General features: G+C 38.0%; 1 pseudogene; it reads left to right on the forward strand.

Annotated features, from left to right (window-relative positions):
- Window positions 1-4899: 4899 nt before the first annotated feature.
- On the forward strand, window positions 4900-7525 carry LOC149251348 (bifunctional cytosolic FAD synthase/FAD diphosphatase-like pseudogene; annotated as a pseudogene).
- The last annotated feature ends 14325 nt before the right edge of the window (window positions 7526-21850 follow it).

Genomic DNA, 21850 nt, shown 5'->3' on the forward strand with positions numbered 1-21850 from the left:
TTCTTCCTGTGTGAAAACCTCCTGTTTTGTCTCCTGATTTTTTGCACTTCTCTTTTTCCTTCGGCGGCGAAGGTGACCCAGAGGGCATCCCCGGGCTACATGTCCATATTTATGGCAATGATGGCATCTGAAAGGAAGATTTTCATAGTCCAGGATCTATAAAAAATCTAGATCTCGATACTTCAGATTCACAACGTCCGCCAAACCCTCTATGGGGTTTAAAATTACCAGAATACAAGCAACACTCCAATCATGTGTTCGTAAAAATGATCTATCTACATCAAGAAACTTCCCCAGGGTATTACCAATTGATGTGAAGGTCGAGTCAGTCCAGAATTGCATAGGGAGACCCGGCAATTTGACCCAGACCGGAGACTCCACCATTTTTTCTTTCTGGGCATCAAACAGGGGTGTCCATCTTCTGAATAAAATTGGCCTCTTCCCAAAGCTCCAGTTCTTTTCCAGCACCCATTCGACATGCTCCTTTTGCCCAAACCGAAAGTTAAACCAACCTCTATCTAGAATCTTGATCTCTTCTGGCTGACTCGGAGCTTCTTTCCATTTTGATTGAGCCCAAACCTTGATGTAGTCTACCGAGAACTTTCTTCCACGAACTCTTCCAACTAAAATGGTTTCTGAGGCTTCCATCGCCTGATCTATACGAATATCCACTCCAAAAACGCAACTAGGGCACTCCTCCTTTTTTCTGATAGGCTTGTTCTTCTTCCGCTTTCCACCCACATCCTCCTTCTTGCCTTCTCCTTCCCCTGGATTCTGATTAACAGGAGCATCTGCCTCTTCTACCCCAAGCGACTCAGGTCGCCTACCAACAGGGTCACTGTTGCCTTCAACACCCTCCACCACCGTCCTTGTTAACCCAACGCCAGAGCTCGGGCCTAGTTCTCACACTTGACCCACCTCTCCAGAACCTTTCAACTCTCCTCCTACCTCTTCGTTGGACGAAAACCTCGACTGGCTATGGAGCAACCCTTCCAAAATAAGGATTTTTACAGAGACCCTTTCCTGAGCGCCGTTTATCAAAACCCCTCCTCCCACCACCTCGTCAAGCAAACGTGAGTTCGCTGCGCTATTCGGAAAGAAATATTGCAGATTTTTCTCGGACACATCATGCCCCCAGCTAGCGAGGATTTCTTCTGGTGCTAGTTCAATGTCGACGAACTCACATTCAAAAACCATCTCCCGCTCCTCCCCTTGAGCATGGATCCCTCTCAGTCGCTCCCAGACCAACCCTCTACATTTGTTGCTCAAGACAAGAAGAGAAAAGGAAGATGAAGACCCTTTAACCAGGATTGTTACAGATAACAACCATAAAGATAATATATTATTGGCTGGGATTGAAAACTGAAGTTTTGGATATATTTCCAAGTGCATGGAGTGCCAACAAGTAAATGTAGAATGTAGGCATCTAGTAGGATTGTTGCAACCAATCCCAAGCCCCAAGTGGAAGTGGGAAGTCGTATCTATGGAATTCATAATGAGATTGCAAACAATAGCTAAACATCACAATTCCATTATGGTGGTGGTGGACAAGTTGAGTAAGTTAACTCACTTCATAGCTATAAAGTACTCACTAGCCCAGATATTCATGAAGGAAATGTTTAGGTTGCATGGTGTTCCTAAGAAGATTATATCAGATCAAGCTGCTAAGCTCACCTCTAATTTTTGGGAGTTGTTGTTTGCTGGTTTTGGAATCCAGTTGAATTTTAGTACTTATTATTAGCCTTAGACAAATGGCCAGATAAAAAGAGTGAACATAATTTTAGAGGACATGTTGAGAATGTATGTCATGTATCAACCAAAGAAGTGGGAAGATTTCGTACCATTGGTGGAGTTTGCATACAACAATGGATATAAGGAGTCATTGGGGATGAGTCCTTTTAGGGCATTGTATGGACAAAAATGCAACACCCCTATTCATTGAGATGAACCAGTAAAAAAAATAGTCCTTAGACCTGATATGTTGAATTAAATGGAGTAGTAAGTGGTAAAGATAAAGAAGAAATTAAAAGAATATTAGGAAAAAGAGTTATGCATACCCGCAAAGGATGCACAAATAATTCCAAGTGGGAGTGCATGTGTATCTCCACATCAGATTGAGGAAGAGTTCACTGAAAGTGGGGTCTTGTGCCAAGTTTTCACCTAGATTGTGTGGACCTTTTCAAATCTTGGAATGAGTGGGGCTAGTAGCCTATAAATTGGCCTTTCCACCTATAGTGACTACACATAATGTTTTTCACATTTATTTGCTTGATACATATGTCCATGATGTTAATCATATCTTTAACTGGTCTGTGATACAAATGGAACCTGAGGGAGAGTTCCAACCAAAACCACTGTGCATCCTAGATCATAGGCTGAGAATGCTCCAAAATCGAGTAATAGATCCGTTCAAGGTGCAATGGAAACACTTTAGACTTGACGAAGCTATCTAGGAGATGACAGAACAAATGAGGAGGTAATACTTGTTTTTGTTGATGAATGAGCATATGTAAGTGCTATTATATAAAGCTCAGTTTGTGTCCTTTTGCTTTCTAGTTAAACACCAAGGACGATGTTACTTTAAGGGGGTGGGGTTTGTAACATCATTGTGTTACCCATTTATTTTGTAATAAATAGTGATTGTAATTAAAAGTAAATTTATTTTTGGTTAGCCTGAAGAGTAGGATAAAAGGATCCATAATCTAAGGGAGGGTTTTGAGTGGTGTGGGTTGGCATGGATGAACAACCACCACCAAACAATTGACAAAAGATCTTAGGTAGAGGAGACGCCCACATTCCCTGCTTCCATGATGTGAACGGAAGGGGAAATGAGTAGTCCGATGTGGGGGCCCCACGAAGAGCTTGGAAGAAAAGAAAGAATGGCAAGAAAAACTGAGGATTTGAGTAGTTGAACGTTGGGAGAAGGCAACACAAAGAGAGATTGTGAAAAATATTTGAAGAAAAGACAAGGTAGAATGTAGGAGTAAGGGTTGTGTTCCTAAGAAAGTCTACTTAGACTGATGGGACATGATTCCTAGAATTGATGCATGGAAATAGTTGGACTATGGTGACCAAGTTTGAAATATCAGTAGGAGGCTCAGAAGAGGAATTTGGTGATAAGTGCTTACTGAAAAGGGTTAATAAGCCACTAAGTGCTTGTTGTGGAATATAATAAACCACTTAGTGCTTTCCAAGTAAGCTGATAAACCAATGAGGTGCTTGTTGTAAGGCTGATAAACCGCTAGTAGGGTGGAAATCCATTGGGGTGCTTGTTGAAAAGGGTTGATAAACCAAAGTTCTTGTTGAGGAAGTTGATAAACCACTCAGTGCTTGCTAAGTAAGTTGATAAACCACCAAGAATTTTTTTATAGGTTCCTGTAGTTTTTTTCCTTGAAAACAAAGCTGATAAACCACGTATAAATAAATCCCATACTCCTAGAAACTGAGAAATACCCCAGTTGAAATTGATTGGAATTCCTAAGAAGAAATCCTTTGGATCGTGGATCTAGCTTGAGGGTGGACAATTGCAAGAAAATTTGTGGTGAATCTAACCTATGTTTTGGTGGAGAATTGAATTCCCACCTTTAGTTCTTATCCATTTCTAACCATTCAAATAAGTGCCATGATTGTTGTATATTTGAATGTGAATGATTTCGGGACTAGTTTGTTATTGGTTAAATTATGTCTCTATATTAACTCGTGAATGGTCATTGAAAATATTTGCATGTCCTTGAAGGGAAATATGCCTTAGATTTTATTTTGGCTAAGCTGGAACACTAGATTTATTTGGATGATATGAATGTCTTTGATTATATATATGCAATTGTGACCAGGCATGATGACATGCAAATAACTGTTATTATCAGTGCTCTGATGGTTGACATGCTTATAATTTGAAAGATTCATTGTTCTTGCTTAATATTTCAATGTATTTTCTTGGTTTGTGCTTTGTGTGTTGAATGAGGATCTTGCTTAAGCAAGGGAGCTCTGAGATTAAATTAATGTAAACAATATATGCCCTTTGATTTGTAGTGTTAGCAGTGTTGTAGGTTTCTAGTGAAAATTGGTTGGGAATCCTCAAAGTTCCTCTATCAGTGTATTATAATCTATAGACTTATATTCTGGCTAAATATACCTATGTTTAACTTATATAAAATAAATTTGGTTTTAGCATTATTTGGCTGGATGCAGGATGGAGATATTCCCATCACTTGACGTGAAATTTCATGTTGAATGCATTAATAATTTTGGAATGAAGGTGTTGACAGAGAGCACAAATAGAGATTACCCCGTTATTGGACGAGAAATATCCTTGTTGTGCAGCGTGTGGCAGATGCATCCGAAGATCTAGAAATCTAGTTAACTATCGCTTACACACTTTTGAGAATGGACCAAATCTGGATTTCTGTGAAGAAAGGCAGATATCTAGGATGGGGCCCACTAGGTTAAATTTTGTACAAGGATAGATGTGAAAGAACTCAGATGGTGGGGTTGAGACTGGATTTACTTTAGAAGGGTAAGGATATCCAGGTGTTCAGGAGTCTAGATGGCTTGCTAAGGTGCAAAATTGTGCATGCCTGGATATGTGTGAGGCAAAATATAATGTAAAATCATGGATAATCATGAAGGTTTAGGCCCTGTGGGACCCTATGCAAGATGAAATGGTGGGTGCCTCGTAGGCCATGCAAGGCTACATGGATGCCACATGGAAGGTGACATAGATTTATGCTAATGTGGAGCCTATGTGGTGTGACACATGGCAGGCAGGAGCACCCTTTTTGGAGGGCCAAAGAGCCAATTTTTGGATGATACGTGGCATTGTCAGAGGATTCCACGTGGTAGGATGACATCAACTTGATGTCAACATGACATTAGCAAGAGGAAAAGGAGGCAAGTGACATGGATTTGGATGACATGACTGCCAAGTGGCACCACGGTTCATGTCATGTCGGAGGTATCAGAAGGCAGGATGTTAATTTGGTATTGTGGGATACAAATATTTTTGTTAAGTGACATCTTTCATGCCTTTTGTATAATGCTTAACATTCACCTCCTACCTTGGCATAATGGTGCACTGGCACTGAGTGAAATTGACAAAGAGCGCTAGATGAAAATCTCGTCAGCAACTAACGTTAAATTTATCATCTTGCCGCACCAATTTAGAATGGGATTTACTTATTCTTTGGCATGATGGTGCTAGGTGCACTAGTGTGATGAGAGCTTTGTTGGCCTATGAGCGACATGGCGAGGCCATATATGCCACTTGGGAGCACCATGTGGTGGCACAACTATTGTGACAACATTAATGAGAAAATCTTCAAATGGGCATAAATTTCAATCCAGGAATTGGATCAAGATAAAAATTATATCTCCAAAAAGATCTTGACAAGTCGAACACAATGGTGGCATTTTTTTTTGAGTTTGAAGGATGTTGAAAAAATGTGATTTTTGTGACCCCATTTGCATAATAGGCCATGAAGGTCGAGTTAGATTTGATCTAACACCTTCCACTTTCCGAGAATAACCCAAGGGGGTGTTAGGGTTTGTTACATGCATGTTGCATGGCTCTTCTTTCACTTTTCCTCCTAAAACTATAGATTATGGAAGCTTGTGGTTTCATTCATTAGTGAGACCTTCAACTAAGAGAAAAATTAAAGTAATATCCAAATTGTTATCATCATCTTGATTAAGTACACAATTCTTTAACATAAATGAATTTGGATAAACTACTTATCTATTTTTAACATCATTAAACTTTCATATATTTGTTTATGCACATTTCATCATCTTTTCACTTGGCTTAATTAATATTTTCTTTATTTGACTCCTTTTATGTTGGTTTACCATTTTATATTCACTGGAAGTGGATATTATCATTAGAGAGCCTAATCATGAAATATCTTTTACACGAGGACCTTGATGCAATACCACATTGAATCCCTTGACATTGATATATTTAAACCTAAACTCTCACATGGTGTAGTGTATATTTATCGTTGAATCAATTTGTATCATTAGAATCTACAATTTGAGGTAAAATATTTTTTGTTTGATGAAATTGTATATCAGATAGACAATACATTTCCCACTCACTATAATGAGGTAATGCTATTGGGTACTAGTGACAAATACATTCCTGACATCAAAATGTAGCCAAATTTTTGCTACTATGGTCAGTGCTACCATATGAGGTATAAAGAAGTTTCTCAATAAATTGATATGGATGCCGCAAAGTTCTGCATGAATAGCTCACCTAGCTAACAAATGTGCTAGAACCAAAGAATTTTCATAAAACCATTGGTCGTGTAATGAGTACACAATTTTTTATCCCAAATTTTGTTCACATTTTATCTAAATGTCAACATCCGCTTTCTAGAAATTTTGATACAAATTATATCAGTCAAATAAAAATGAATGAAATCATGAGTGGTTTTTGAAGAGGTTTATACTAGAAATTAATACAATTGTGAAGGCCAACCTTCATAGAACATTTCATATATCATTACACATTCACATTTTTGAGACATTAAGTTTGATGAACTTACCTTCAGTTTTAAGGGTGGGAAAGACTCTACGATTTTATTGCATATTCTAGGAGAAAGGTATTCTTTTATTGAAATAACATAACATGGAGGTAGTGAACATATATGCTCTAAATTGAAGTATCCAGTAAGGAACATATATTTTGACAATCCCATGGCATCCTAATAAATCAATGCATTCACATATGAGATTGCAAAAACCTACGAATTATATATTGAGATTATTCGGCTTGATTTTAAATCTAGTGTAGATGCACAACTAAAGGAAAATTTTGTAAAATAAATATTCCTTGGCACCTATATAGGTGACCCTAACACAATTGGTTAAGAACACTTTTCCCCAAGTTCAAAAGGATCACCACCTTTCATGAGAGTGAATCCCATCCCAAATTAGTCATACAAAAAGGTATGGAATTTTATTATTGCGTGAAAATTTCCATATTGCACGCTTTATAATCAAGGATATACTGCAATTGGAAGCATTCGTGATACAATAATAAATGGGTTGCTTTGTATTAATAACTCTTCTACTGGTAAAGAAAAATTTATACTTTCAAATCTACTAGCTAATGGAATGTTAGAAAGAGTAGGAAGAATGAAAAGGATATAATTCAATGGTCATGATACTATGGTGGCTATGCGCAATGACCTAAGTGATCTTGTACCTTATGAGAATAACATATTTGTAGCATCAATTATTATTGTGGGGGATGAACTTCTACGAGGAGGTGAATGATCGACTTAAACCTTGTTTAAGTAGAAAAATTCATTCTATAGGTTGCGAAATCACAAATTGGGTAGTGATTCCTAATTATACTATTGTTATCTCTAAATCAATTGAATATTGGATTCAAATTAGTGACATGGTAATTTTATGTCTTCATATTTGGCGATGTTGGACCTATTCATTCATAGTTTCTTTATCTAGAGTTGAAAAATCCTTTGGTGTGCACTTTGCTCCTAATGAATAATTTGAAAAATGAGGACACTAAAAAAACTTGAAATAGTAACAAGAAACACCATCCATTTGAAGGCAACAATGAGCATATGGTAAATAATTATAATTATGTGTTAATAGGTTATCAAAGGTTTATGCAAATTGTTGGACTTAATCAATGAATAGACCTTGTGCAATCCTAGGTTGAAAGTGTATGACCATTCATAAACCAGAAAAAAAGTAAAAAAAATTGAAGGGAATTTTTTAAATAGTGAGCGTTTCACCGTAAAATGTGAATATGGATAGAAGCCTAAAATTGTAGACTTTATTTCCAAATCCATCCTCCATAGTGATATGAGAGACACATTGTGCAATGTGAAGACCATAGGTAAATATCATCCAGACTAGAACGATTCCATTCAAACTGCCATATTACATCCAATTCAACCTCGGAGAAAAAAAACTAAAGGAACTTTATACGTGAAATATCATTTATAATATTTTCATTTTCAGAGAAGCCACCTTCCATTGAGTTTAAATTACTTTACTTACATTCGATCATATATATATATATATATATATATATATATATATATATATATCAATTTACATAGATATTCAATGGATGAGTATATATGGACATTTACATTAATATTTAATGAATGAGTAAATATTTTTTAATAAAAAATTCAACACATGATTCCAAGTTAAGCACACATGGGGAAAAATAAAATTTTCAATGTCATGGTTGTTGTTTTGTATCATGGAAATGGAAAAGTTGATATTTCGATGTTCTGCAACTATAATCTACAATATTTTATTGCACAAAAGACACGTGCAACTAATTGTAAGCTCAATGATAGGAGGCAATATCAAATATTTCAAACAATAATTGCCTCAAGAATAAGTACTTGCACAACAAAGTGGAGTCGAAAACTGAAAATAAAAATCCACTTTCCAACTACCTTGGTTGCTAGATTCTTTTTAAAGAAGAGCAATGGAGATTTAAAGACATTTTTAAGAGGATTTTATGCACTAAGATGAAGTTAAAAGTGTGTAAATATACTAGATTAGATCCATCTTAACCCTGGACCTATCAAGCATCGAGAGAGATCAAATCTCTCAAGGTGCAAACCTCTTTTTTGAGTGCAGAACTTGAGGAAAGGTTTGCACATTGAGAGATTTGATCCCTCTCAGTGCTTGATAGATCCTAAGTTAAGATGGATCTAAGTTGGTTTTAGTCGCGCGTGGCCACAAAAAATATGTGTAACATCTAATTCTTTAATAATTTTAAATATGTCAAATATGTCTAAGATTAATCTGGTCATTTTAATCTTAAATTTTCCCAATTACCTCAATTTGTTGAGATGATAGAGACTATTAATAGATTGAATAATGAATATTGATGAAATAAAAATTTTGAATACAAAGTGACAATGTAATAGTGTTGAATGATATAAAATTTGAATGATAAGAATGCAATCAATTACGAATAGTCTTAATTGTGATTAATCTCAAACTATTTTATTCTATTATTCTTATTATCACACCGGTTAGTTTTGTCATATTTTAATATTGATCATATGAAAAGGGAGGTTGAAATTATAGATCATTCAAATATTTAACTCACACTATTGTAGTAAATGTCATACCTTGTCTCTCTTGTTCTCCAATATTAATAGTAGCTTTCTCCAAATTCAATCATTGTGACTTATGGAGTGTTAAACCCCAAGTAAGTTTCAATGGTATTTGTTTTCTATTACCTCATTTGAATGCAAAGTGACTAACAATGTTGAATGTTGCAAAATGGGAATAATAAGAATGTAGTAAATTACAAATAGTTTATAGTTTCAAGAAGAAATCGTTTTAGTTAAGTGAACATTTTATTTAAGATGAAAATTCAAATATTTTATTTATGGTTGAATTACTGTAACATAGAAATCAGTGGATGTTGTCAATATTTTTATGTACTTACACTGAAATCAATGCACATTGTTAATCTAATTACCTTGAAATTAATGAACACCATACATCTAGTTACATAAAATAAGAAATCAACATCTATGGTTAAATCAATGTATCTAATGCAAGCAATCAAATAGGATTAGAAATCAAAATCTACACTGAAATAAATGCATTTAGTGCTAGCAATAAAATACAATTAAAAATCAACATCTACATTGAAATAAATGCATTTAGTGCAAGTAATCAAATAGGATTAGAAATCAACATCTACACTAAAATCAATGCATCTAGTGAAAACAATCAAATAGGATCAGAAATTAACATCTTCACTAAAAGCAATGCATCTAATGCAAGTAATCAAATAGGATTAGAAATCAACATCTACACTAAAATCAATGCATCTAGTGCAAACAATCAAATAGGATTAGAAATCAGCATATACATTGAAATCAATGCATTTAGTGTAAGCAAGATTCTTCCCTTTATCTCCCCCCCTCCATCTATATCTATATCTCCCACCATCTATCCTTATTTGTCTCTCTATCTCACCCCCCTAAACACACACACACTCTCTCTCCATATCTATCTATCTCTACCTCCCTCCCTCTCTCTATCTTTCTCTTCTTCCATTTCTCCCCCTTCCATCTATATCTCTATCTTCCTCTATCTCTCATTATTTGTCTCTCTGTATCACCGCACAAACATACACACTCTTTCTCCATATATATCTATATCTCCCTCCCTCTCCCTCTCTCTCTCTCTCTCTATTTTCCCCTTCTCTCCCAACTCACCCCTTCTATCTCTCTTCCCTCTCTCCATATCCCTTGTCACTCCCTCTCTCTCTCTCCACCTTTGTCTCTATGTATTTCTTTTTACCTCCTTCTCTCCTCTCTCGCAAGTCCTCTCTCTCTTCCTTCCTCTCTCTCCCTTTATCTCCCACATCTCTCTCTCTCTCTCTCTCTCTCACCCCTAAACACACACACTCTCTCTGTCTCTCCCTTGCCACACACACTATCTCTGTCCACCTTTTTCTTTCTATGTCTTTCTTCTTCCCTCCCTATCTTTCCCTCAAACTCCATCTCTCTCTTTCTCCTCCTCTCTCTCAATTACTCTCTCTCAATTACTCTCTCTCATCCTTCCTCTCTCTCTTTTCTCTCATACCTCCCATCTCTCTCTCTCTCTCTCTCTCTACCCTCCAACCTTGTCACTATCTCCCTCCCTCTCTCCTTCTCCTCCCCCTCCATATTTTTGTCTCCCTCCCTCTCTCTCTCTCTATCTCTCTTACCCTTCTCTCCCTCTTTCTTCCTCTCCTTCTCTGTCTCTTCACTCCTCTCCTCTCTCCCTCACTTTATCTCCATCTCTCCCTTGTCACTTCCTCTATGTCTCCACCTCTATCACTCTTATGTTTTTGTTCTTCCATCCCATATACATCTGGAGTTAACATATATCCTAATATATTAATATATATTATAGTATAACAAATTTAATATTATATTAATCCAAGATGATTAAGTTAAATAATAGAGAAAATGGGAAGAGAGAGAGAGAGAGAGATGGAGAGGAAGAGGGAGGGAGATATAGATAGATATGGAGAAAGAGTGTGCATGTTTGCGGGGTGATATAGAGAGAAAGAAGGAGATAGAAATATAGATGGAAGGGAGAGAGAGGGAAGAGATTTAATCCCTCTCGATGGTTAGTAGATCCGAAATTAAGATGAATCTAAGCTAATATATTAACCAAAGGAATCTTGATATCCTATATTGTTAAAAAGAGATCAATATCCTCTATTGTTAAAAGGAGACCCTTCTCAATTATGTAAAATAATTACAAAATTTCATCAAGACTCTCTCGCTAATAAATATAGAATGATTGAGATGTGTTATTCGTGTTGTATTACAGTGAGAAATGTAAAATCTATTATAAAACAAAAATAAAAAGAGATGTTCATAAGCAAAATTTCATATTATTTGTTAAATAAAGCTTTACCATTCCATGAAAGTTCCTATGAAATTTGAGAAGTATTTTTCATATTGTAATGTGCAAAGCTAATGCTTCTACAAATTAGTAAGTCAAGTCAAGCACATTCTACAACAAACACATTGTAAATATTTAGATAACGGTTTTATGCTCCACATTCCACATGATCTCCTCTGAACTTAGCTTCGGGTCCTCTACATGCAACATTTACATTTACAAAACCAAAAAAATGCAAATAGTCGACCAAATAGCCATTTAGAATGTGTTTGCAGGAAAAGTAGATGGCAGTTACCCTAGACATCACTTAATTCTGTAACGCGACTTCTGCGTTGAAAATGTATTGACGCAAAAAATTTCTCACTGTAGTTGGTTTTTTCCTCTCCATTCTTTAACCCTATATATACTGATCATACAGGTGAAAAATCATCAATCATGCATCTCTTAATGCTATAATTTCCATTTTCTGGGGTTGGTTCAACTCATTTTCACTATGTCCAAAATTCAAAAAATAAAAAATCATATATTCCAAAATATAAAAAAATAAATATCATGAAGAAAAATCAAAGCTATTTTGGATGGTGGTTTGTTTTAAAATGAATGGGACTAATGTCAAATCGAGATGGTGCATGATTAAATTCATTTTACATGGGTCAACGAAACCCAACAAAACAAGTAAAAGGGTTAAATGACGGACAATTTTGGCGCACAATATCGTTAGTGGCATTGAGCCTCCCCCACAGGAGTTGAACAAACCTCTATTACTGCCTTGAAGGAATCATATGAACATGTTGAAGAGAAGAATAAAAATATTAGGGATAATTTAAGCTTCTCATATTGAAGCTCAATTAGTATCAGAGTATCATACCAAACTATTGTCAGCCATGGATTTAGAGAGAAATCAACTCAAAACTTATTTTTCTCATCCTTTTGCTTTGACAGTTTCTTCTACAGCGGGATTCAAAACTGTAAATTTAACCATGAATGCAAAGGATATTCCAATTCCTAACAACATCAATCTACACAAGAAAACTGCGAAACTTATTTACAATGATTTAACCAAGGCATCTGTTAGAGTCGGTCTTGTAGCCCTCCATCAGCGACCAAAGCTCTTTGCATTTGCATAAGTAGGTGTCTCATCAGTGTCAATTTTTGCATTCCCATTAGGCATGCCATAACCCTGATGGAGGAGCTGGTGTCTTTTTCCCCCTCTTGGCATTGCTGGATCAAAGCCATTTCAGTCCTTAATCTCTTTTAGGCTTGTCTTGTCTTGTCTTGAGGTCAAATTCCTAGGTCTAGGGTTTTGGTCAAGTTTGTTTACAAGGTCATGTCTCTGAAGGTCAATAAGTGCTCAACAAGCCAGAGGGATGATTTTAAAGGTGTTTCTTCGCAAATTTCTATCTTGTACAGTTAATTTTCACCTTGGATTTAAAAACCCTGTTTTTAAAGCCAAGGTCAATTTTCAAATTTTTGTAAAAAGTGATGAAATTTCAAAAAGCTTCCAAGGATAGCATGTAACCCTGGCTCCCTTGCCAAGATCCCTCAGATGATATCCCTGCAAAAATTATCAAAGAAAAGCATCAAATCAGTCAATTTCAGGATAAAAGGAAACCATGTGGGTTGTGACATGAAATTAATTCAAACAAGGCTATAAAAGCCCTAATCTCCCTCTATCAAGCCTCATTATGCATCCAAGTGATAGAGAAACTGATTGCAAGACAGTTTGAGTGAAATTTGTGAGCTTGACAGGCGCGCGACCCGTCAGGCACCCTCCGCTAGTGCAAAATTATAACGGGCGCGACCCGTCAGAGGCGCGCGACCCGTCAGCGCCCTCTTTGTAAAACCGCCTGAAAATTCACCAAGGAGCCACAAATTGCCAAATTTTGCAAGGTAGGCCCTCCATCATGAAAAATTATTGCTTGCTACAGTTCAAGAAGATCATGATTGTATTTTTAAAGGTCTTCATTTGCAAGTAAAAGTCTCCATTGTGCTTTTGGGCTTAAATTTGTCAAAATGCCAATTCATGTCACCATTTAGCTGAGTCTATCATCATTCAGAGGGTTGTCATCATCATGTCAAGTTCCATAGGGTCATTCTACAGCTTATTCATGCTTCAGTTGCGCCTAAGCAAGGTCATTTCCCTCTCCTAGGGTTTTGAAGGCAATTTCTCTTGGGCGGCCAAATCATCGGCAAAACTCATATCCTGATGTTCATACACCTTCCCTTATCCTTAAAGTACCTTACCAAATGATTCCCATCACTGAGATCCCCCAAATTCCTCATTTTTGCATAAACCCTAGTTTCCAGCTACAACCTGGCAATTTTCTAGGTTTGGCCTGTGTTTTGCCCTTTTGGACCCCTTCTCCTCGCTCAATCTCTAAGATTCCACTTTCCCCTACTTCCTAACATCCCTCCCTACTCCCAAAAATTTCCCCAAGAATTTAGAAGCCCCCTATCCCCTTCATTTCGCTCCATTTCGACAAAATTCCTTGTTTCACACATCGGGACAAGTCGCACTCAAATGATGTTCCAGAGCAATAAAATATGAATTTTGGAAAACTGAGAGAGGTTTTTGTCCACAACATGCCAAAGAAGAAAAACCTCCTTCACTTTTTTCACAGGTGTCATGGTTTTAGAGAAATGTCAAAATTACAATCGCCGGATCCAAGGAGGTTGGCCAAGGCACTAAAACGACGGAAAAGGCCCGATCCACTCCAAATTTTGGCCAAAGCCTCTTTGACTGAGCATGGTACTTGATTGGGGACTCCCAGCCCAAATTTCAAGAAATTTGGAGAAAATTTTGTCATTTGTGAATTTTTTTGTGCAATTTACAGGTTTTCTCCATTAACGGGTCTCACCCCCCACGCGACCCTTCATCCTGGCAACTCCATTTTGAAAAAACTCAGCATTTCCAGACTTTTCATGAGAAGTTACATATGCTCATCAATGGACTTGAGATTTTATGAAGTTTTGGGCCTCCAGAAAGTCAAAAAACAAGCAAAAATTGACTTTCTGCCACATTTTTGAGTTGCAGAACGCAGTCTTGGGATATTGCAATTTTGGAGGGGCAAATGACCACCAAATTAAAAAATTCCAGTTGGGTTGGAAAGTAGACTCACAGACCTTTCCAACAAGCCTACTCTTGCCCAATTTGGACACCTGCAAGTGCCCCAAAAGTGGCTCCAAAGGCGCGCGACCCGTCAGGCAGGGGCGCGCGACCCGTCAGGCAGATTTTTCCAAAATGCACTGTACATCTCAGAAAAACGCAGTTTGACCCAGTTTGACTTTTTGGGGTGAATTATGATTCTCTTTGATGTAATTATTGTACTTTTAAGACACTTTTACTCTTATGTAACACTTCTAGAAGATTCATTCATGAAAAGGGTGAAAATTAAATGAATGAATTGGTTTCCTAGCTTATAGAGGCAAGTTGTTTTGACTACCTAGATTTTAGTGCTCAATTTAGAATTGGTTGAAACAGCTCCTAGAAGGATGAGCTCGACCCATAGAGGCAAGGGAAGAGGTTGGCTTGCCTATATTATGTATTTTCTTAGTCATTTTCAGGGGTTGGAAGGTTGGACTCTTGAGGGAGAAGCTATTATTGTATTATTCACTATATCTCTGCAATTTTTGGCTAAGGAAGACCAGGGTTTTGCAGTCCTCTTTGGGATTCTTGCGGACTCATGTGTTGATGGTGTGTTTCTCAATGTACTTGTAAGCTTGTTATGTGATTCATTTCCTTTCTTTTACTTCTGCACATTAAACAAATGAAGTGTTAAAGTAAGAATTCATGCCTGCCATGCTCTGCTTTTAAGTTTGTTTAATTTCAATGTTTTCTACTGTCTAAAGAGAATTCAAAGTTATTGTTTGCTCTCTTTAGCTCTTCATCTTTCTTTCCTGACCATCCACCTCAGTTAAAGGCATCAACACTGTCTCCTACCTCGCCCCAAGGAACCCCCTGCAGAAATTGTGTCCAAACCCCACACCCAAAATTGCCCTCTCCTCAATTTGCCACCAAAAACCCAAAAAACCCCAAATCAACCCTTTTGATCAGTTTACTAGCCTAATATCAGTGTTACCTTATTGGTCATCTCATCTATTGAATATTTTACTGAGATAGACCGGAGAGAGCCTTCTCCTGCCCTGTAGGGCTAGCTACGAGGCTAAATGGTTTGATGTTGCCTTGAGGTTTACCTTTCTCAGCCTGAGGTGAAATTTCAAGCGCTAATATACTGGCGACCATACTGGGGAGAACAAACTTGTCTGTTGATTGATGTGTTTGTTTCATAAGTCTTAGACGGAGCCTGAAGTTATGCCAGGTAGCCTTCGAAACGCTTTTGCTTTGCATAAGCGGAAGTAGATAAATGCTGCTTTAGTCAATCTCCGTGAGCTTGTGGATACAACACTTCATTTGCATTTTACCCCAGTACATGTATCAAGTTCAGATCTGATTGTTGATAGTGGACAACGATCAGACACTTGAAAGGCTGAAATCATTCACTTGGCGACTCTAAAACATTTTCGAGATCAGATCCAAAGACTCCACTGGAGGATGATCCTGACCAGCAAAAACATGAAAGGACAATACGGCAAGATCAGGTACTCAAGTTGGAATTTCATCCAAGACATTTTGTTCTTTGTCATAAATTATTTCTTCTCTTTTCCCAAGAATGTCAAAACTTCTTTGCAAAGTATATTGTATTTGAGAAGAGATCCTCGGCCTGCAGTTGATTCTTTCCCTTTGAAGATTGTGAATACCAAAGATTTGTATACCTTTGAGCTTGATTAGGATCCTTTTTCCGAATTTTGTGATGACTATCTTCAGATTGATGAACCTCAAAAGATCGAGACTGATTCTATACCTGCTGTACATACCCCTACACCTTGTAAAATTCCAGATCGGTATAACCTCTTGTTTTACCCTCTGTTCTCCATCCTTTCCCCAAAAATTATGATCTATACTTGCCGAGGTTTGACGGTGAATGTAAGAATATCAACGCTGAGCAACATGTGCAGAATGTTGAGAATTTTCTAGATCTTTTTGAGGTTGATGAAGAAGATGTTAGTATAAGGCTTTTTGCTCTTTCTTTGCAAGCCAAAGTGAAGAGTTGGTTCAAAACCCTGCCTGATGCGAGCATCTCAGATTTCCAGCAGTTTGTCAAAGTTTTTCTCGACAGGTGGATGATCGGGCAGAACCTTTTCTTGATTGTAGAAGAGTATAACCAGCTGAAAAGACTACCAGGGGAGACAGTACAACAGTTTTCAGCCAGATTTAATCAAGTTTATTATTCGATGCCAGTTGATATAAGACCTTCTCCTAGATCTGCTCTCTTGCACTATTCGGGTGCCTTTGATCCGGAGATGGAGTTTCAGCTAAGAGAAAGGGATATTGCAACACTTCACGAGATGCAAAACAGTGCAATAAATGTAGAAGCTCATCTGCTGATCCGAAGGGCAAGGTTGAAGGAAGAAGAGATGAAAAACATAGATCCGGAAAAATCAACATCTCTAGAGGTGAAGCTTGACATTTTGGTAAGTGTAGTGGAAAAGATGATGGACAAGATCAACACAAGGAATGATTATGATGTTCAAGGATCGCTGATTGAAGAAGAACAAGTTGCTGATCCAAAACATTTTGTTTCTTATCCCAATTGTTATAGATCTGATGATGATTGTTTTGTAGATTACCTTGGCAAAGAAAGAACCGTTGATATGACCTGCATGCTTGATGATGTCTTTTATACTGATGATTTGCCTCAGTTTGATCAGTATGACGATGATTATGTTCTCCAAATAGAAGCTAATCTTGTAGATAAACCAGCAGTTAGTTTGTGGGAGGAGGAAGTTCATTTTCAGCAGCTTGAATACAATGTTCAGCCATCACATATCAGCGATGACATTGCCGAGGAAAGTGCATCAAAGTTTGAAGTAAGTGAAGGATATTTGCCTTTTTGTTTTGATTCGTTTCAGTTCATCAGAGATAACTACCATGCAATCAGAAATCAAATGTCAACAAGTCTTGATTTGAATCATCTTGAGAGCAATGAAAATTTTGTTCAAGACTTTACATATTCAGAGTTGCAACCCCCGGAAGCCATTGATTGTCAAGTTGCAGCTTAAGACTTGGAAGTGGACACACATGATTTAATGATTCAAGGTGACTCCGTACCATTCTGTTTTGAATCATTTCAGTTTTTGAAGGGTAGATTGCATAGTAAATCTTCAAATGAACAGCCTATAACAAATCAACAATTTCTCAGTGTTAATGTTGAGGATGAGACAGATAACAAAATTCTTGAGCAGCCTGTAGCATCAGATTTGCAGCCACCAAATGAAATGGAAGGGCAGATTATAGATGAAGTTGTGGAGGACGAATTACATGATTTGATGATGCAAGAAGATTCTATGCCCTTTTGTTTCGAAGCATTTCAGTTTATAAGGAAGAATCTTCATAAAATCTCTCAAGAAAAAGATGAACAGCTAGAAGGATGTCATACATTTTCAATGGATACATTGCAGCAGTCTTTTCAATTTTTTCATGATCCAATAGCTGATGTTTTGGATGAGGTTTGCAGTCAAAGTCTTTCTCCATTAACTACATGTGAGTTTGAAACATGTGCTGATATGAATTTGATCCGGCAGCTGGTTTCTTTGTCATTTTCAGCAGAGGTCTCGTCACAAGGCTCAGATCAAAGTGTGTATTCATGGTATGAGAAGAAGAGAAGTAATCCATTGGATGAGCTAAGTCCCAGTGTGCATGAACTTCAAGATCCTTATGCAGTGTTTTTGGAGGCGGATAGTGAATCCATATCATTCAACGGATCTGTTTCCAAGTTGTCATGGGAGTTGCCTTTCAGTAGTTCTCTCTTGTTGTTCATAAGCAAGCACTTGTGGAGAATTCGAACAGCAGATGGAACACTTACTTGGTTACATTGGTTGTTTCATTTCACTTGACCAGGTGATGAATGAAACTGTTAGAGTAGGTTGTGATGAATAAGCTCCACTTTGAGCATCATTTTCAGTTTGTCGGTTGTGTTTAAGTATTGAGTCAGTTTTTAGTTGAGTGAGAGTCAATTTGTGTTGTCAAGTCATTAGTTTTCAGTCATGCATTTCAACTTGAGTTTTTGACTCCATTGCCCAATAGATTGAAAGGCACTGGTCTGCTCTCCCAGAGGTCTGAGGTTCTTGGTACCTCCAAGGAGCTACCATCCCCATTGGAGCCAATGTTAGAGTCGGTCTTGTAGCCCGCCATCAGCGATCAAAGCTCTTTGCATTTGCATAAGTAGGTGTCCCATCAGTGTCAATTTTTGCATTCCCATTAGGAATGCCATAACCCTGATGTAGGAGCTGGTGTCTTTGTCCCCCTCTTGGCATTGCTGGATCAAAGTCATTTCAGTCCTTAATCTCTTTCAGGCTTGTCTTGTCTTGTCTTTAGGTCAAATTCCTAGGTCTAGGGTTTTGGTCAAGTTTGTTTACAAGGTCATGTCTCTGAAGGTCAATAAGTGCTCAGCAAGCCAGAGGGATGATTTTAAAGGTGTTTCTTCGCAAATTTCTATCTTGTACAGTTAATTTTCACCTTGGATTTAAAAACCCTGTTTTTAAAGCCAAGGTCAATTTTCAAATTTTTGTAAAAAGTGATGAAATTTCAAAAAGCTTCCAAGGACAGCATGTAACCCTGGCTCCCTTGCCAAGATCCCTCAGATGATATCCCTGCAAAAATTATCAAAGAAAAGCATCAAATCAGTCAATTTCAGGATAAAAGGAAACCATGTGGGTTGTGACATGAAATTAATTCAAACAAGGATATAAAAGCCCTAATCTCCCTCTATCAAGCCTCATTATGGATCCAAGTGATAGAGCAACTGATTGCCAGACAGTTTGAGTGAAATTTGTGAGCTTGACAGGCGCGCGACCCGTCAGACCAGGTGCGCGACCCGTCAGAGGCGCGCGACCCGTTGGGTGAGGCGCGCGACCCGTCAGCGCCCTCTTTGTAAAACCGCCTGAAAATTCACCAAGGAGCCACAAATTGCCAAATTTTGCAAGGTAGGCCCTCCATCATGAAAAATTATTGCTTGCTACAGTTCAAGAAGATCATGATTGTATTTTTAAAGGTCTTCATTTGCAAGTAAAAGTCTCCATTGTGCTTTTGGGCTTAAAGTTGTCAAAATGCCAATTCATGTCACCATTTAGCTGAGTCTATCATCATTCAGAGGGTTGTCATCATCATGTCAAGTTCCATAGGGTCATTCTACAGCTTATTCATGCTTCAGTTGCGCCTAGGCAAGGTCATTTCCCTCTCCTAGGGTTTTGAAGGCAATTTCTCTTGGGCGGCCAAATCATCGGCAAAACTCATATCCTGATGTTCATACACCTTCCCCTATCCTTAAAGTACCTTACCAAATGCTTCCCATCACTGAGATCCCCCAAATTCCTCATTTTTGCATAAACCCTAGTTTCCAGCTACAACCTGGCAATTTTCTAGGTTTGGCCTGTGTTTTGCCCTTTTGGACCCCTTCCCCTCGCTCAATCTCTAAGATTCCACTTTCCCCTGCTTCCTAACATCCCTCCCCACTCCCAAAAATTTCCCCAAGAATTTAGAAGCCCCCTATCCCCTTCATTTCGCTCCATTTCGACAAAATTCCTTGTTTCACACATCGGGACAAGTCGCACTCAAATGATGTTCCAGAGCAATAAAAGATGAATTTTGGAAAACTGAGAGAGGTTTTTGTCCATAACATGCCAAAGAAGGAAAACCCCCTTCACTTTTTTCACATGTGTCATGGTTTTAGAGAAATGTCAAAATTACAATCGCCGGATCCAAGGAGGTTGGCCAAGGCACTAAAACGACGGAAAAGGCCCGATCCACTCCAAATTTTGGCCAAAGCCTCTTTGACTGAGCATGGTACTTGATTGGGGACTCCCAGCCCAAATTTCAAGAAATTTGGAGAAAATTTTGTCATTTGTGAATTTTTTTGTGCAATTTACAGGTTTTCTCCATTAACGGGTCTCACCCCCCGCGCGACCCTTCATCCTGGCAACTCCATTTTGCAAAAACTCAGCATTTCCAGACTTTTCATGAGAAGTTACATATGCTCATCAATGGACTTGAGATTTTATGAAGTTTTGGGCCTCCAGAAAGTCAAAAAACAAGCAAAAATTGACTTTCTGCCACATTTTTGAGTTGCAGAAAGCAGTCTTGGGAGATTTTAATTTTTGAGGAACAAATGACCACCAAATTCAAAAATTCCAGTTGGGTTGGAAAGTAGACTCACATACCTTTCCAACAAGCCTACTCTTGCCCAATTTGGACACCTGCAAGTGCCCCAAAAATGGCTCCAAAGGCGCGCGACCCGTCAGGCAGGGGCGCGCGACCCGTCAGGCAGATTTTTCCAAAATGCACTGTACAGCTCAGAAAAACGCAGTTTGACCCAGTTTGACTTTTTGGGGTGAATTATGATTCTCTTTGATGTAATTATTGTACTTTTAAGACACTTTTACTCTTATGTAACACTTCTAGAAGATTCATTCATGAAAAGGGTGAAAATTAAATGAATGAATTGGTTTCCTAGCTTATAGAGGCAAGTTGTTTTGACTGCGTAGATTTTAGTGCTCAGTTTAGAATTGGTTGAAACAGCTCCTAGAAGGATGAGCTCGACCCCTAGAGGCAAGGGAAGAGGTTGGCTTGCCTATATTATTTATTTTCTTAGTCATTTTCAGGGGTTGGAAGGTTGGACTCTTGAGGGAGAAGTTATTATTGTATTATTCACTGTATCTCTGCAATTTTTGGCTAAGGAAGACCAGGGTTTTGCAGTCCTCTTTGGGATTCTTGTGGACTCATGTGTTGATGGTGTGTTTCTCAATGTACTTGTAAGCTTGTTATGTGATTCATTTCCTTTCTTTTACTTCTGCACATTAAACAAATGAAGTGTTAAAGTAAGAATTCATGCCTGCCATGCTCTGCTTTTAAGTTTGTTTAATTTCAATGTTTTCTACTGTCTAAAGAGAATTCAAAGTTATTGTTTGCTCTCTTTAGCTCTTCATCTTTCTTTCCTGACCATCCACCTCAGTTAAAGGCATCAACACTGTCTCCTACCTCGCCCCAAGGAACCCCCTGCAGAAACTGTGTCCAATCCCCACACCCAAAATTTCCCTCTCCTCAATTTGCCACCAAAAACCCAAAAAACCCCAAATCAACCCTTTTGATCAGTTTACTAGCCTAATATCAGTGTTACCTTATTGGTCATCTCATCTATTGAAGATTTTACCGAGATAGACCGGAGAGAGCCTTCTCCTGCCCCGTAGGGCTAGCTACGAGGCTAAATGGTTTGATGTTGCCTTGAGCTTTACCTTTCTTAGCCTGAGGTGAAATTTCAAGTGCTAACAACATCATTGGTAGAAAATAAAGCAGAATCTTTTTTGGGGAAAGTAAAAA

The sequence above is a fragment of the Pinus tabuliformis genome, chromosome 7 (genome assembly GCF_031772625.1).
Source record: "Pinus tabuliformis cultivar Carrire ecotype Pingquan chromosome 7, CPIR1, whole genome shotgun sequence".
Taxonomy (NCBI): domain Eukaryota; kingdom Viridiplantae; phylum Streptophyta; class Pinopsida; order Pinales; family Pinaceae; genus Pinus; species Pinus tabuliformis.